The sequence below is a fragment of the Salvelinus namaycush genome, chromosome 4 (assembly GCF_016432855.1).
Source record: "Salvelinus namaycush isolate Seneca chromosome 4, SaNama_1.0, whole genome shotgun sequence".
Taxonomy (NCBI): Eukaryota; Metazoa; Chordata; class Actinopteri; order Salmoniformes; family Salmonidae; genus Salvelinus; species Salvelinus namaycush.
This window is the reverse complement of record NC_052310.1, coordinates 66,830,347-66,845,751: the sequence shown is the minus strand read 5'-3', so window position 1 is coordinate 66,845,751 and position 15,405 is coordinate 66,830,347. Positions and strand designations below refer to the sequence as shown.

The 15,405-nt window shown below is 42.0% G+C and overlaps 1 protein-coding gene across 1 annotated transcript in view; it reads right to left on the bottom strand.

Moving 5' to 3' along the window:
* The window catches only part of gpr142 (G protein-coupled receptor 142), a 54,279-nt gene that overhangs the window by 13,766 nt on the left and 25,108 nt on the right, over positions 1–15,405 (bottom strand).

Here is a 15,405-nt window from a genome sequence, read left to right as displayed (position 1 = left end):
ATCGGAATTGTAAATCCGGCCTCTTTCTAGAGCTACGACCTGAATATCAATGACGTCATCATGATTCGACCTTGTTTTTTTCCGAGTTCCCAGTTGTTTTGAAAGCACCATAAATCCAGAGAATGCCAGACTTTGACGACAAAATTTGCCCATGAAGGACTGCCGTGCCACCTTCTTGTTCAATAATGTATTGTTTGCTGCTGCATAAATGGTGTAATATGCCAGGGAGATATGTATACTGTAGCTAAGAAAGTAATACTAAGTGTATGTTGTGTAGTAAGATGTTCGTAGCCCATGTGCCTCACCCTAATAATTTGGTCTATTTACCCATTTTAATTTCGCCTACTGTTCTGACTTGGTGGTGCACATGTAGCCTATAACTTTGTTTAGAGAAATGTAATCATCGAATATTGTAAGAGCTTTCATTGTCTGCTTATAAGCCCCCTTTATTTATCCTACGTTCTGACTTGGTGTACAGGGAGAACATTGTAAGAATGGCCCATGTTCAGAATTCTGTCACTGTACATTTCAAAAGTGCTGAACAAATAGTTATATTGACTATGTCTGTCCTAGCTCGCTCATTAATGTCTTAATCAAAATTACAGATTGCCTCTTAACTGCTTGTCGTCCCCTTATGCCATAATTTGTACATCTCAATTGTCAGTAGAAACCACATTTGTTTAAGCAAGTCAACTATATCAGCTATATTTCTTTTAAAGGCAGTAAACAAGGTTGAATGAACTGTTTCACTGCCAGACAAGGCTCCGCTGATAGCCAGGTTTAGCAGTTGTAAGATGTTGGGACTGCTGTTGGGACAGCTTTATATAGGCCGTTTGTGGGCACTATTTGTCAACGTTACAGTGCAATTCCTATATTCTTTAGTGTTGTGTTGTGGCTTGGCTGGCATGCATTTTATGCCCCACCAAGATTTGCATGTTAAATCGCCACTGCTCAAATATAATTTCCCAGTATGCCTTTTCGAGTGACCACCCATGACTGTATTTGTTAGTGACAGAGATATGTTTGTTGAATTTGTTCATGTTCAGTTCTGTGGACTTCACCAAAAGAGATCCTACTGTAGGTGAATGTTATCAATGAAATGTTATGACAGTACATATATCATAAGTCCTTACTTTGATGGCCAAGTTTTACCTTAACACAGTGGTGTTAGGAACCTCTGGTTTACGGGCCACATCAGGCCTGAAAGTTATAGTATGCTGTCTTGCGAAGTGATTCTAATTGAATCCAGGTAGATCCAACAGTGGACTTTTTATTCACTCACAACCTGCATTCAGAAGAACTAGCTTGCTCTGTAATACAGAATGAGTACTACTTGGATTTCAATTACTTATTTTTTTACATTTATTTATTAAAAATTAATATTGAAAATAAATATGTTGATTTCGCAAATGTTAAAATATATTGTTGAACATAATATATTCTACGGGCATATCGGAGTTGTGATCCAATTTATAGGCATTACCAACAGAGTAAATGTGAAAATGCATTCAAAATGGTCGCCCTCTGCTGATGATTTGCAGGATGTGCAAAGATACAAGTAAAAGGAGGGTTGTGGATGGTAACATTGGCTAGGTTTCCATCCAATTGGCGACAGATTGTCATGCGAATATTCTAAAATCTGCATGAAGAAAATATGTGCATTTTCACACCAGTGGTGTGTTTCCACCAGACGGAGTTGTTGTGGATAAAAGTCAGTGTGTGATGACATAGTGCACACAAAAACAAATGTTTCACTTAAGTTTTCATATACTGAATAAAAATCTAAAGTTCAATGTGTTTCCATCGCATGTTTAATTCTACCGATAGTTTTGTTAGAGGCTTTAAATAGCAAATGTGCCTACTCTGGTCTTGGTACGTGTGCTCTAGCCAACAGCTCGAGAGATACAGTACAGGTAGACTAGTCTACATTATGAGATTATTATGGATAAGAATATTTGTATTTGTCAAACGGCAGTCAAGCATCGATCATCATGTCATAAGACCTTTTATTGGAAAGGAGCATCAAGATCACTGTGCACTCTCACCCTTTGAAGTTAGTCATAAATTATTTAATCTATTGCCTAATAAACTGCATGGTTTCCTGAGTTGAAGTGGGAAGACCACACATCATATCATCGCGTAACTCCAAGTTTACTTTGATATGATTTCCGCATAAAAGCTATTCCACCACCATTTCTCGCATAATTAATTTTACCGGCACAAATGCAGGAATGCCCACATGCAGGAACACCCCTGAATTGCAGGCTGCAGTTGCACACTGTTGGTTGGAATGGTTTGTTTCAATATCTATGTTTGTGCATGTACTGTACATTGATTGATTGATTAATCTTGTGCTACATAAACATAAATAAACATACATTTTTCTAAACTAATCCAGTCAGTCAGTTAGATTTTTTACACTCCGTTACTGAAATGTTTGTTCGAGTTTAATTGCCTTAGGTAATTATAATCCATAAAACGTATGTAATAACTCCATTATGTTGCAATTATAAAGCAATTGCCAAAGTCCTATGTAACAACAATGTTTCTATTGTAATAATCACAAAGTTATGGTAACACTTGACATCAAGTTCTTATATATGTGTAGTATTACCTTATGTCTCACTTATTAAGAAAAAAATATGTGTTACATCATTTTGAAGCTGCAAAGATGGTCTACTTGTCACGCTCGTCGTCCTCCTCATCTGAGGAGGGGAAGTTTGAAGGATCGGAGGACCAATATGCAGCGTGGTATGTGTTCATCATGAATTTAATAAACAGAGAACACTGAACAAACTATACAAAACAATAAACGAACAAGAAGCTATATAAGAAATGTGCTGACACAAGCAACTAACATAGACAATCACCCACAACCCACAATGACAAAACAGGCTACCTAAATATGGTTCCCAATCAGAGACAACGACTAACACCTGCCTCTGATTGAGAACCATATCAGGCCAAACACAGAAACAGACAAACTAGACATACAACATAGAATGCCCACTCAGATCACACCCATACCAAACAAAACATAGAAACATACAAAGCAAACTATGGTCAGGGCGTGACACTACTCTCATGTTTAGGTGATTCCATGTTCCTCATGTATTTAATTATACCTATAAGATTAAGATTCATATCTAAGTGCCCTCCAAACCATGTGCTTATGATCATATATTTAGAGTAATTAAACTAAGTGTTGTAAGTATTAGTTCTTCATTTAATATTTGGCAGCCATCGAGTAAATATTTTTGGGGCGTCAAATAATTTGTATATATTCAAATAGCTTCAAAAATTATTTGGTTTTCTGAGAGGTATTCTAAATACTTTCAAATATTATTTGTTTTTCTGAAACCCGTATTTGAATAGCAAAGAAAAAGTTGCCTTTTAGTTTAAACTCTTTATAAACTCTATTCGACTACCTTGAGAATTTGAAAAGTTGGTATTTTCAAATAAACTACAAAATATAACTATTTTTGGCCCAGGTCTGCTCAACATTGGTTATTAACACCAACACTGTGGTTCCTTTACACCATTGAGCGCTAATTTCATTCTTAGAGAGTTAATTTAACTCCTGCATCAACAATAGAAATGTTACACAGAAAAATCAACACTAGGTAACACTGGCCAATTTGCTGTGCATGAACAGTCCTGGGACAAGGCTAGATCTGAGCGGGGTTTGGTATCTTGTGTCCACCTCTGAGCTGAAATAACCTCCATCTTTAGATTAGCCCCTCTGCTCCACTCAGTCTTCTCAATTATTCATGCAAAGGGGCAGTTTCAGTTCACCTGCTGGGCGCTCGTCTCGCGGCCTGGGACTGGGAGATAGAGATAGCTAGGGCAGGGCTCAAGGACAGGACGCCGGCTGGTGCGGTCAACATAGTGATATTGTGCATTTCAGTGATATCACCATTTCAGATGAAGATCAGAGAAAGGAGAGGAGAAGAATATATTTCACCTTTTGAGAGGAAAGTGTGGGTGAGAGTTCAGGTTTCATTTTGGCAGCTAAGGCTGCTGCATACAGTACAGTGCTGGTTGTGACAGGAGGACAAAGGGAAAAGCTGACTAGACACCAGAATGTGCCAGTTAAAGAAGCCTTCAATTCACTCCTTTCAGTTCATAGTTAGACACACTCCCTCTCTCTCTCACACACACACACACGCACACACACACACACACACACACACACACACACACACACACACACACACACACACACACACACACACACACACACACACACACACACACACACACACACACACACACACACACACACACACACACACACACACACACACACACACTGGACGGAGCACTGCCGTTCACATTTTACAACTCTGAAACTGACCTGTATTTCCAGGGCAGGCGGCCACAGATATTAACATGACACAATCCAGAAGTACACTTTGGCATCAGAAGTAATTGGCTGCTATTTTTACTCCACGAATCACTCTAGAGTAACTCTTCCATATAAAACTTGAGGTTGTTGAAAATAACAGAGAGTCAAACATATCCTAGATGTGCAGATTCACAGAAAGTACTTTTTAGTCAGACTCTCTCTCTGGTTCATTTTATATTCATGTCATTTAGCAGACACTCTTATCCAGAGCGATTTACATGAGCAATTAGGGTTAAGTGCCTTGCTCAATGGCATATGGACAGACATTTCACCTAGACAGCTCAGGGATTCAAAAGAGCAACTTTCGGTTACTGGCCCAAAGCTAGGCTACCTGCCGCTCTTCTGCCTTCTACTAGGGAGTTTTTCCTCCATGGTGTAAACTTTTACAATCCTGCGCACTGTAAGGACTAACAATAAAAGTAAAACAAATGTAAAAATAATGTCAGAAAAGATAGAACTGACATAACTGTGTACCTCAAAGAACAGTAAATCATACAGTAAGAATCCAGTATATAAACATTTGAAGAGATAGCTGCCTTTCCCTTGTACTCTATTCCCATGTACGGTCAGCATCTGTTGTACCTGTGATGCCAGACTAAACTAGTCATCATGTGTCATCAGGTAAAAGGAGAAGTAAGACTCTTACCTTTACAACCGTTCTTCACAGTATCTCCCCATCTGTCTCATAGGTCCCTGTGTCTGTTGACCTCCATCTGTAGCCGATTCCCTACTGCTGCAGCTGCCAGTGACACTAACGACCCACACAGCCACTGGAGAAGAGGAAGAGGAGAGGAAGAAGAACAGAACTGAGCTCCCTGCAGCAGGCTCATCACTGCGGCGAGTGCAAGAGTAAGTGAATGAGGAGAGGAGGAGAGGAGAGGTGAGACCGAGGAGAGGGAGAGAGAAAGAGAGAGAGGGAGAGAGAGGGAGGGGTGGGGATCAAGAAAAGGGATATTGATCTTAGGATGGATAGAAACAGGTAAAGGAGGGAAACTGTTTGTGGAAAGCATAGAGAAATAAAGACAATGAGAGCAAGAAACAGCATAGAAAGTAAAAGCTTTTATTCAATAACCCTACAGTTTACATATAGCAGAGCTGTACACTCCCCAGACTGAAACCAGTCTGTGGACTAAAATGCAAGCAAACCTTTTTACCTAATTTCTACCAGCATGTCACATGTGCAACCAGAGGGAAAAAGAGACGCATATGAAGCTCTCCCTCGCCCTCCATTTAAAAAACCTGACCATAATTCTATCCTCCTGATTCCCGCTTTCAAGCAAAAACTAAAGCAGGTAGTACCAGTGACTAGCTCAATACGAAAGTGGTCAGGTAAAGCAGATGCTACGCTACAGGAATGTTTTGCTAGCACAGATTGGAATATGTTCAGGGATTCATCCAATGGCATTAAGAAGTATAACACCTCAGTCACTGGCTTCATCAATAAGTGCATCAACGACGACGTCCCCACAGTGACCGTGTGTACATATCCCAACCAGAAGCCATAGATTACAGGCAACATCCGCACCAAGCTAAATGTCGTTTATGCTCGCTTTGAGGCAAGTAACACTGAAGCATGCATGAGAGCACCAGCTGTTCTGGACGACTGTGTGATCACACTCTCCATAGCCGATGTTCACAATGCCGCGGGGCCAGATGGATTACCAGGACGTGTACTCAGATTATGCGCGTACCAACTGGCAAGTGTCTGCACTGACATTTTCATCCTCTCCCTGACCGAGTCTGTAAAACCAACATGTTTCACGCAGACCACTATAGTCCCTGTGCCCAAGAAAGCGAAGGTAACCTGCCTAAATGACTACTGCCCTGTAGCATTCATGTCGGTAGCCATGACGTGCTTTGAAAGGCTGGTCATGACTCACATCAACACCATCATCCCGGAAACCCTAGACCCATTCCAATTCGCATTCCACCCCAACAGATCTACAGATGACGCAATCTCAATCTCAATCTCAATCGCTCTCAACACTGCCCTTTCCCACCCGGACAAAATAAACAAATGTGTGAGAATGCTGTTCATTGACTACATCCCTCTGCAACTGGATCCTGGACTTCCTGAAAGGCCGCACCCAGGTGGTAAGGGTAGGCAACAACACATATGCCACACTGATCCTCAACACTAGGGCCCCTCAGGGGTGTGTGCTTAGTCCCCTTCTCTAATCCCTGTTCACCCACGACTGTGTGGCCAAGCACGACTCCAACACAATCATTAAGTTTGCTGACAACACAACAGTGGTAGGCCTGATCACCGACAACGATGAGACAGCCTATAGGGAGGAGGTCAGAGACCTGACAGTGTGGTGCCAGGACAACAACCTCTCCCTCAATGTGAGCAAGACAAAGGAGCTAATCATGGACTACAGGAAAAGTAGGGCCGAACAGGACCCCATTAACATTGACAAGGCTTTAGGGGAGCGGGTTGAGAGCTTCAAGTTCCTTGGTGTCCACATCACCAACAAACTATCATGGTCCAAATACACCAAGACAGTCGTGAAGAGGGCACGACAACACCTTTTCCCCTCAGGAGACTGAAAAGATTTGGTATGGGTACTCAGATCCTCAAAAAGTTCTACAGCTGCACCATCGAGAGCATACTAGCCGGTTGCATCACCGCCTGGTATGGCAACTGCTCAGTATCCGACCATATTGCGCTACAGAGGGTAGTGCGTACGGCCCAATACATTGCTGGGGCCAAGCTTCCTGCCATCCAGGACCTATATACTTGGCCCAAAAATTTGTCAAAGACTCCAGTCACCCAAGTCATAGACTGTTATCTCTGCTATCGCATGGCAAGCGGCACCAGAGCGCCAAGTATCAGTCCAAAAGACTCCTTAACAGCTTCTACCCTCAAGCCATAAGACTGCTGAACAATTAATCAAATGGCCACCCTGACTATTTATATTAACACCTTTGTTTTTACACTGCTGCTACTCGCTGTTTATTATCTATGCATAGTCACTTTACAAATTACCTCAACCTACCTGTACCCCTGCACATTGACTCGGTACCGGTACCCCCTGTATATAGCCTCATTATTGTTATTGTTATTTTGTTACTTTTTACTTTTTTTTTTACTTTAGTTTATTTAGTAAACATTTACTTAACTCTATTTCTTGAACTGCATTGTTGATTAAGGGCTTGTTAGTAAGCATTTCACGGAAAGGTCTACACTTGTTGTATTCAGCGCATGTGACAAATCAAATTTGATTTGATTTGATGTGAGACAGACTGTATAACACAGGCAAACCAAGGTGACAAATAAATGTCTGATTATTTAGCTGCATTAAATACACTGTAAAACGTTTCCTTTCATTCTTACAATAAATTACTGTCAGCACAGAAGCCAGTCAATTACTGTAGATTTACAGGACCTTTACTGAAACAAAAATGTACAGCATATTACTGGAGCTCCACACTACAGCAAAATGCTGTATTTCTAGAATTTACAGTGTACGGGATGCAGAGTGGTTAGTAAACTGTTAGTTTAAAGTGCAGGCAGCTTGTGCCGATGATGGGCAGTATTTATGTTACAGTGGATTTGGAAACTATTCAGACCCCTTGAATTTTTCCACATTTGTTACGTTACAGCCTTCTTCTAAAATTGATTAAATTGTTTTTTCCCTCATCAATCTACACACAATACCCCATAATGACAAAGCAAAAACATTTTTTTATTTTTAAATTTTGCCAATTTATATATATACACTTCCGTTCAAAAGTTTGGGGTCACTTAGAAATGTCTTGTTTCTGAAAGAAAATCTAATTTTGTGTCCATTAAAATAACATCAAATTGATCAGAAATACAGTGTAGACATTGTTAATGTTGTAAATGACTATTGTAACTGGAATAAGCAGATTTCTATGGAATATCTACATAGGCGTACAGGGGTCCATTATCAGCAACCATCACTCCTGTGTTCCAATGGCACGTTAAGAAAGTATCAAGAAACTGAAGATGTCATACAATGCTGTGTACTACTCCCTTCACAGAACAGTGCAAACTGGCTCTAACCAGAATAAAAAGAGGAGTGGGAGGCCCCAGTGCACAACTGAGCAAGAGGGAAGGTGTTGGCACAATGCTCCCGTTGTCTTGAGAGAAGTGGAGGGTTGGCACTCCCTAGTTTGATAAAGGAATGTTGCGTTTATATTTTTTTTAAATGTATATTTTTTTTAAAATCTGATCTTTCCTGTTTTGCTTTGTTCCACTTTGTGGTTTGCTTCCTATCTTTAAGTTTGGTCTGGGTTTTTCTTTTGTTTTCCTCTTTTGTGCGATGTTTAACGGTGAGAAATCGCAGAATGGTGATTTTACTAAATGACTGAAGAGTTTGACTGTGTGATATTAGGTGGCTTCTTGTGTAAATATTTTTCGTCTGGATTTTAATGATTTGTATGTCTAAATGTATAACTAAATGTATAACCACATTACAGATACATATTTCACACAGAACCACAAAGAATTTGAATTAAAAATAAATAAAAATAAAACATTGACTATTTGAAATGTTGATATTTTTGTAAAAACCTTTTTGAGTGCCATGTTTACTGTTAAATTCTAATTGTTTTTTGTTGATGTTTTGCCTTCTCACTCACTTAAGATTGTACAAACACTTAAGGGCAAAGTGTTGTATCACTGAGACTTGATTTCTGTGTTGGTTTTAAAACATGAAAAAGTCAAGTAACTATAAAACACATGAAGATGAAAATTTAACAGTGAGTAAAAGTATAAAATGCATCAATCTGAGCAACAGCAAGGGCAATATTCAGTAAACAACGAACATGTTGACCGAACGAGTTTGAGAAACAAAAGCCTCACAAGTCCTCAACTGGCAGCTTCATTAAATAGTACCCGCAAAACACCAGTCTCAACGTCAACAGTGAAGAGGCGACTCCGGGATGCTGGCTTTCTAGGCAGAGTTGCAAAGAAGCCATATCTCAGACTGGCCAATAAAAATACAAGATTAAGATGGGCAAAAGAACACAGACACTGGACAGAGGAACTCTGCCTAGAAGGCCAGCATCCTGGAGTTGCCTCTTCACTGTTGACGTTGAGACTGGTGTTTTGCGGGTACTATTTAATGAAGCTGCCAGTTGAGGACTCTTCAAGTCCCTGCTACTGAAAAACATCCCCACAGCATGCTGCCACCACCGTGCTTCACCGTAAGGGTGGTGCCATGTTTCCTCCAGACGTTACACTTGGCATTCAGGCCAAAGAGTTCAGTTTGGGTTTCATCAGACCAGAGAATCTTGCCTTTTACTGTCATGTGCCTTTTACTAAGGAGTGGGTTCTGTCTGGCCACTACCATAAAGGCCTGATTGATGGAGTGCTGCGGAGATGGTTGTCCTTCTGGAAGTTTTTCCCATCTCCACAGAGGAACTCTGGAACTCTTTCAGGGTGACCATCGGGTTCTTGGTCACCTCTCTGACAGCTCTAGGAAGAGTCTTTGTGGTACCAAACTTCTTCCATTTAAGAATGATGGAGACCACTGTGTTCTTGTGGACCTTCAATGCTGCAGACATTTTTTGGTACCCTTCCCCAGATCTGTGCCTTGACACAATCCTGTCTCGGAGCGCTATGGACAATTCCTTTGACTTCATGGCTTGGTTTTTGCTCTGACATGCACTGTCAACTGTAGGACCTTATATAGACATGTGTATGCCTTTCTAAATCATGTCCAATCAATTGAATTTACCACAGGAGGACTCCTATCAAGTTGTAAAAACAGCTCAAGGATGATCAATGGAAACAGGATGGACCTGAGCTCAATTTCGAGTCTCAATAGCAAAGGGCCTGAACACTTATTTTTATTTGTAATAAATTTGCAAACCTTTCAAAAATACTGTTTTCGCTTTGTAATTATGGGGTATTGTGTGTACTGAAAAAAAATATTTTATACATTTTAGAATAAGGCTGTAACATAACAAAATGTGGAAAATGGGAAGGGGAAGGGGTCTGAATACTTTCGAAATGCACTGTACCGTACAATACAATACAAAAAATATTTGGACACCTGCTCGTCGTACATCTCATTCCAAAATCATGGCCATTACAATGGATTTGGTCCCCCCTTTGCTGCTATAACTGCATTCACTCTTCTGGCAAGGCTTTCCACTAGATGTTGGAACATTTCTGCGAGGACTTGCTTCCATTCAGCCGCAACCGCATTAATGAAGTCGTGCACTGATGTTGGGTGATTAGGTCTGGTTCGCAGTCAGCGTTCCAATTCATCCCAAAGGTGTTCGATGGGGTTGACGTCAGGGATTTTAAAAATAAAAATATATTTCACCTTTATTTAACCAGGTAGGCTAGTTGAGAACAAGTTCTCATTTACAATTGCGACCTGGCCAAAATAAAGCAAAGCAGTGCGACACAAACAACACAGAGTTACACATGGAATAAACAAACATACAGTCAATAATTGTCACGCCCTGGCTAAAGAGAGGGTTTTTATTCTCTATTTTGGTTAGGCCAGGGTGTGACTAGGGTGGGCAGTCTATGTTCTTTTTCATAGGTTATTGGTTTTCTATGTGTTTGGCCTGGTGTGGTTCCCAATCAGAGGCAGCTGTCTATCGTTGTCTCTGATTGGGAGCCATATTTAGGTAGCCTGTTTTCCTTTGTGTGTTGTGGGTGATTAATTTTCTGTTTAGTGTGTGTTGCACCTGACGGAGCTGTTTTCGGTTGTCACTTTGTTGTTTTGCTTTGTAGTGTTCAGTTTACCATTAAAATGACGAACACTTACCACGCTGCGGTTTGGTCCTCTCCTTCTCCAGACGACAATCGTGACAATAATACCATAGAAAAAGTCTATATACAGTGTGTGCAAATGAGGTAGGATAAGGGAGGTAAGGCAATGAATAGGCCGTGGTGGCTAAATAATTACAATATAGCAATTAAGCACTGGAATGATAGATGTGCAGAAGATGAGTGTGCAAGTAGAGATACTGGGGTGCAAAGGAGCAAAATAAAATAAATAAATAACAGTATGGGGATGAGGTAGTTGGATGGACTATTTACAGGTGCAGTGATCTGTGAGCTGCTCTGACAGCTGGTGCTTAAAGCTAGTGAGGGAGATATGAGTCTCCAGCTTCAGTGATATTTGCCGTTCGTTCCAGTCATTGGCAGCAGAGAACTGGAAGGAAAGGCGGCCGAAGGAGGAATTGGCTTTGGGGGTGACCAGTGAAATATACCTGCTGGAGCGCGTGCTACAGTTGGGTGCTGCTATGGTGACCAGTGAGCTGAGATAAGGCGGGGCTTTACCTAGCAAAGACTTATAGATGACCTGGAGCCAGTAGGTCTGGCGACGAGTATGTAGCGAGGGCCAGCCAACGAGAGCATAAGGGGTCGCAGTGGTCGGTAGTATATGGGGCTTTGGTGACAAAATGGATGGCACTGTGATAGACTGCATCCAATTTGTTGAGTAGTGTTGGAGGCTATTTTGTAAATGACATTGCCGAAGTCAAGGATCGGTAGGATAGTCCGTTTTACGAGGGAATGTTTGGCAGCATGAGTGAAGGGATCTGTGCAGGGCAGTCAAGTTCTTCCACACCGATCTTGACAAACCATTTCTGAATGGACCTCACTTTGTGCACGGGGGCATTGTCATGCTGAAACAGGAAAGGGCTTTCCCCAAACTGTTGCCGCAAAAAAATGCTGCAGCGTTAGGATTTCCCTTCACTGGAAATAAGGGGCCTAGCTCGAACCATGTAAAACAGTCCCAGACCATTATTCCTCCTCCACCAAACTTTACAGTTGGCAGTATGTATTCGAGCAGGTAGAGTTCTCCTGGCATTCCCCCAAAACCAGATTCGTCCATCAGACTGCCAGATGGTGAAGAGTGATTCCTTTCCACTGCTCCAGTTCCCAATGGTGGCGAGCTTTACACCACTCCAGCCAATGCTTGGCATTGCGCATGGTGATCTTAGGCTTGTGTGCGGCTACTTAGCCATTGTTAAGAGAATTATGTTCTCAATGTTCATAAACTGAACTTCAATTGAACTACTCGGTCTGTTACCAAGAATTTGTAAGATTCTTGTTGAAATGAAACAGACAGAGGCCAGTCTACAATAGTCAGCAATGTTTATTTATGAGAGCTCTGCTTATCATTTCATGTACATTGGTTTATATACCTCTCATTTCGCAATAAATGTCCCTCCTCCTCTCAGACAATGACAATATAGTTTACAAGTCTTCTCCTACTCATACATTGCTTATCCCATCCTGCAACATGTTACACAATCTACTGCAAGCCCAAGGTTTCACCCCTCCCTGGATGGGGAGACTTCCTTCCCTGTTATCAGTTTCACAGTGGTCACAAGTTGTCTGCCACAGTTCCTTGTCTGCTAACAGTCCCTCTTTTCTTATGGACAAACATTCTTCATCATTATTCAGAGACAGGGTAGAATTCTGTTAGATATAGTCCTATCATTACTTTAAATGTATACATCATTTAGTCATTATACATAAAATTCATAACACCATGGAAACCCATTTCATGAAAATCCCAACGAACAGTTCTTGTGCTGACGTTGCTTCCAGAGGCAGTTTGGAACTCGGTGGTGAGTGTTGCAACCAAGGACAGATGATTTTTATGTGCTACCCACTTTAACACTTGGCAGTCCCGTTCTGTGAGCTTGTGTGGCCTACCACTTCCCGGCTGAGCTGTTGTTACTCCTAGACGTTTCCACTTCACAATATATTTTTTAATATATATATATTGTACCTTTATTTAACTAGGCAAGTCAGTTAAGAACAAATTCTTATTTACATTGACGGCCTACCGCGGCCAAACCCTAACGACGCTGGGCAAATTGTGCGCCGCCCTATGGGACTCCCAATCATGTGATACAGCCTGGAATCAAACCAGGGCCTGTAGTGATGCCTCTAGCACTAAGATGCAGTGCCTTAGACCGCTGTGCCACTCGGGAGCACTTACATTTGACTGGCCTGCTTTAACAGGGCAGAAATCTGACAAACTCAATTGTTGGAAAGGTGGCATCCTATGACGGTGCCACGTTGAAAGTCACTGAGCTCTACAGTAAGGACATTCTACTGCCAATGTTTGTCTATGGAGATTGCATGGCTGTGTGCTCAATTTTATACATCTGTCAGCAACGGGTGTGGCTAAAATAGCTGAATCCACTAATTTGAAGGGGTGTCCACATACTTTTGCATATATAGTGTACTTGGCTCGTGGCAGCGTTACGGTAGATATTCTATGGAGGAGGGAGATATTTGTTCTCAGCAAGCATATAATCAGTCTGTCTGTCTGTGTGTGTGTGTGTGTGTGTGTGTGTGTGTGTGTGTGTGTGTATAGTATGTCACGTAGAAAGTCACTGAGCTCTTCAGTACGGGCTATGGAGATTGCATGGCTGTACCCTTGATTTTTTACACCTGTCAGCAACAAGTGTCGCTGAAATAACCAAATCCACTAATTTGAACGGGTATCCACCTACTTTTGTCCTTGTTGTGTATTACAATACTTTCTCTGTGAACAAATTAACAACGGACTTTCTGCATGTTTATGGAGAAGGGCACTCAACGTGTACTGTACTGACACAAATGACTGATGATTGGCTTAAAGAAATTGATAATAAGACGGTGGGAGCTGTATTGTTAGACTTTAGTACAGCCTTTGATATTATTGAACATAATCTGTTATTGGAAAAATATATGTAATACTGTATGGCATTACATCCTCTACCATATTATCGGTTTAAGAGCTATCTATCCAATATAACACAGAGGGTCTTATTTAATAGAAGCTTGTGTGGTATCCTGCAAGGCAGCTGTCTTGGTTCTTAACTGTTCTCTTTTTTTTTTACTAATTATCTACCACTAGCCTTAAACAAAGCCTGTGTGTCTATGTACGCTGATGACTCAACATTATAGATGTCGGCAACCACAGCTAGTGAAATCACTGCAACCCTAAACAAAGAGTTGCAGTCAGTTTTGGAATGGGTGGCTAGTAGTAAATTAGTCCTGAACATATAAAAAATGAACTGCAACTGGTACAAATCATTCCCTAAGTTTCAGACTTCAACTGAATCTGGTAATGAATGGTGTGGCGGTTAAGCAAGTTAAGGAAACAAAACTTCTTGGTATTATATTAGATTGTAAATTGTCATGGTCAAGGCATATTGATTCAATTGTTGTAAAAATGTGGAGAAGTCTGTCTTTGATAAAGAGAAGCTCTGCTTTTTAACCCCACATTGTCACGCCCTGACCTTAGAGAGCCTTTTTATTTCTCTATTTGGTTAGGTCAGGGTGTGATTTGGGTGGGCATTCTAGTTTTTCTATTTCTTTGTTGGCCGGGTATGGTTCCCAATCAGAGGCAGCTGTCTATCGTTGTCTCTGATTGGGGATCATACTTAGGCAGCCTTTTTTCCACCTTAGTTTGTGGGATCTTGTTTTTGTACTGTTGCTTTCCAGCCCTAGAGAACTGTGAGTTTGGTTTTGTATTTGTTGTTTTTTCGGTGTCATTTAATAAACAATGATGTACGACTACCACGCTGCACCTTGGTCCGGTCCTTCCATCAATGATCCTGACACACATTCGACCTAACAAGTCCTGCAGGTCTCCCCAGCCTGGTGGGTCCTGTGGCAGCTCCACGCACCAGGCTGTCTCTCCGTCTCCTCCCTACAGGTGTGCCCGTCTGTCCAGCGCCGCCTGAGCTGCCCGTCTGTCCAGCGCCGCCTGAGCTGCCCGTCTGTCCAGCGCCGCCTGAGCTGCCCGTCTGTCCAGCGCCGCCTGAGCTGCCCGTCTGTCCAGCGCCGCCTGAGCCGCCCGTCTGTCCTGAGCCGTCAGAGCCGCCCGCCAGTCAGGAGCTGCCAGAGCCGCTCGCCAGTCAGGAGCCGCCCGCTAGTCAGAAGCTGCCAGAGCCGCCCGCCAGTCAGGAGCTGCCAGAGCCGCCCGCCAATCCGGAGCTGCCCCTCAGTCCTGAGCTGCCCCTCAGTCCGGAGCTGCCCCTCAGTCCGGAGCTGC